Source organism: Bos grunniens, chromosome 22, assembly GCF_055505025.1.
Source record: "Bos grunniens cultivar Pamir isolate PY7600 chromosome 22, Bosgru_T2T1.0, whole genome shotgun sequence".
Lineage (NCBI taxonomy): Eukaryota > Metazoa > Chordata > Mammalia > Artiodactyla > Bovidae > Bos > Bos grunniens.
Window position 1 is genome coordinate 10,359,476 of NC_141186.1, and position 3,340 is coordinate 10,362,815.

The following is a 3,340-nucleotide window of genomic DNA, read 5'->3' on the forward strand; positions in this document are numbered from 1 at the left end:
ACTGGATCACTGGTATATGAGTAACTAGCATAAAGCTAAATAAAATATTATAAGCTTGAAGATGGAAATCATTTTCTCTTATAGCAGAGAATTGCTGCTAATCCTAGTGCCCAGAGGTCCTGGAGAGTGACTCAGCATGCAGGAAGTCTAGAACTCAGGAGACCCAATTCTGCTCCCTCATTTCATGATGAGGGAACCAAAACCCTTTGGGCCAAATGTCTTACTTGAATCCCTGTAGTTCATCAGTACTGTAACCAGATTTTCTGACTTCCGTTTGAAGTCAGGAAATAGCTTTCACACGCCTCACATATCTCTTTTTATGATTTTTTTAAAATTTAATATTGGAGAATAATTGCTTTACACTATTATGCTGGTTTCTGCCATACATCAACATGAATCAGCCACAGGTATACAGATATCCCCTTCCTCTTGAACCTCCCTCCCATCTCCCACCCATCCCACCCCTCTAGGTTGACACAGAGCCCTGGCTTGAGCTCCCTGTGTCACACAGCAAATTCCCACTGGCCTTTTTACACATGGTAATGTATATGTTTCCATGCTGCTCTCTCCATCCCACCCTCTCCTTCCCCTACTGTGTCCACAAATCTGTTCTCTGTGTCTGTGCCTCTATTCTTGCCCCACAAATAGGTTCATCAGCACCATCTTTCTAGATTCCATACACATGCATTAGTATATAATATTTGTCTTTCTTCTTATGACTTACTTCACTCTGTTCGATAGGCTCTAGGTTCATCCACCTCATTAGGACTGACTCATATGCATTCTTTTTTTTAGCTGAGTAATATTCCATTGTATATATGTACCAAAATTTCTGTATCCATTCATCTGTTGATGGACATCTAGGTTGCCTCCATGTCCTAGCTATTGTAAAAAGTGCCTCAGTGAACATTTTTGGGGTACATTCAATGGTTTTCTCAGGATATATCCCCAGTAGTAGTAGGATTGTTGGGTCATATGGTATTTCTACACCTAGTTTTTTAAGGAATCTCCATACTGTTCTCCATAGTGGCTGTATCAATTTACATTCCCAACAGTGCAAGAGGATTCCCTTTTCTCTATATCCTCTCCAGCATTTATTGTTTGTAGAATTTTTGATGATGGCCGTTCTGACCTATGTGAGGTGATACCTGATGTAGTTTTTATCTGCATTTCTCTAACAGTGAGTGATATTGAGCCATCTGTATTATTAGCCATCTGTATGTCTTCTTTGGATAAATGTCTGTTTAGGTCTTCCACCCATTTTTTGATTTGGTTGTCTGTTTTTCTGGTATTGAGCTTCATGAGTTGCTTGTATATTTTGGAGATTAATCCTTTGTCAGTTGTTTCATTTGCAATTGTTCTCTCCCATTCTGAGGGTTGTCTTTTAATATTCTTTATTGTTTCCTTTGCTGTGCAAGATCTTTTAAGTTTAATTCAGTCTCATTTGTTTACTTTTGTTTTTACCTCCATTACTCTAGGAGGTGGGTCAAAGAGGATCTTGCTGTGATGGATGTCAAAGAGTACTGCCTATGTTTTCCTCTAAGAGCTTTAATGGTTTCTGGCCTTACATTTAAATCTTCAATCCATTTTGAGTTTATTTTTTGTGTAAAGCATTAGAAAGTGTTCTAGTTTCATTCTTCTACATGTAGCTGTCCAGTTTTCCTGGCACCATTTATTGAAGAGCTTGTCTTTTCTCCATTGTATATTCACGCCTCCTTTGTCAAAAATAAGGTGCATGGGTTTACTCTGGGCTTTCTGTCTTGCTCCATTGATCTATGTTTCTGTATTTGTGCCAGTACCATACTGTCTTAATGACTGTAGCTTTGTAGTATAGTCTGAAGTCAGGAAGGTTTATTCCTCCAGCTCCACTCTTCTTTCTCAGGATTGCTTTGGCTATTCAGGGTCTTTTATGTTTCCTTACCAAATTGTGAAATTTTTTGTTCTAGTTCTATGATAAATGTCATTGGCAGTTTGATAGAGATTGCACTGAATTGGTGGATTACTTTGGGTAGTATAGTCATTTTCGCAGTGTTATATCTCTCCATCTGTGTCAGCTTTGATTTCTTTCATCAGTGTCTTATAGTTTTCTGCATACAGGTCTTTTGTCTCTTTAGGTAGGTTTATCCCTAGGTATTTTATTCTTTTTGTTGCAATGGTGAATGAGATTGCCTCACAGTCTTAATGAGAACTGCTCACTTAAGCCCATCAACTTTGTGTCTCACACACAGCTAGAACACTTCAGAGAATACACAATAGCTTTTAAATGCAGTCAGTACTCGTGAACAAAAAGGTGGAAAATCTTTGGAAATTTCTGACAGCAGCCAGGCTTGACTTGTGAGGCTGACATGTTTGGGTTTGGGCTGGGACAACTGAGTGACTGAGTTCCCTCTCTACCCAGCCTCATCCTCCAGCAGGCTTGTTCATGTGGCTCCATCAAGAGTGAGTAGACAGCCACCAAAAAAAGATGAACCTTGTCATTTGTGACAACATGGATGCATCTTGAGGTCACCTTGCTAAGTGAAATGAGTCAGAAAAAGACAAATACCATATGACTTCATGCATGTGTGGAATATAAAAAAAGAAGAAAATTAATGAACAATAAAAACCAAAACAGACATATAGATACAGAGAATAGAATGGTGGTTACCAGATGAGGAGGGGGAGTGAGGTAGGGCAAATAAGTAAAGGGTATCAACTGTATGGTCATGTATGGAAACTAAATTTTTGGTGATGAGCAAACTAAAATATATGGAGGTAGAAATATAGTATTGTACACATGAAACTTATGTACCTCAATAACATATAAATCTTTTAAAAATCAGTGAATTTCTCCTCAATGAAAGGGAATGCTGGACAGTTCCAGAAATTTAAAAGAGCCTGCACCAAATTATGGCTAGGAAGTGTGTATGTGAAATTGTCATAAGAGCATTGGTTATAATTTAGAAGATTCTCACAAGTTTAAAAGAATGAGGACGAGTGCTTGCTTTGGCAGCATATATACTAAAGTTGGAACCATACGGGAAAATTAGCATGACTCCTGCACAAGGATGACATGCAAATTTGGAAAGTGTTCCATATTTTTATATAAAAATAGAGTCAAGGATCTACTGTATTGCACAGGGACTTCTACTCAACACTGTAATAAACTATATGGGAAAAGAGTAAAAAAAAAAGAACAGATATATCTCTATGTATCAGAGAAGGCGATGGCACCCCACTCCAATACTCTTGCCTGGAAAATCCCATGGATGGAGGAGCCTGGAAGGCTGCAGTCCATGGGGTCGCTGAGGGTCGGACACGACTGAGCGACTTCACTTTCACTTCTCACTTTCATGCATTG

At 38.7% G+C, this 3,340-nt stretch overlaps 1 non-coding gene across 1 annotated transcript; it reads left to right on the forward strand.

The window, feature by feature from the left end:
* The first annotated feature begins 2,976 nt into the window (after positions 1-2,976).
* LOC147348010 (U6 spliceosomal RNA) lies at positions 2,977-3,082 on the forward strand. Its single transcript, XR_015152024.1, has one exon. It is a non-coding gene; the product is annotated as a U6 spliceosomal RNA (small nuclear RNA).
* The last annotated feature ends 258 nt before the right edge of the window (positions 3,083-3,340 follow it).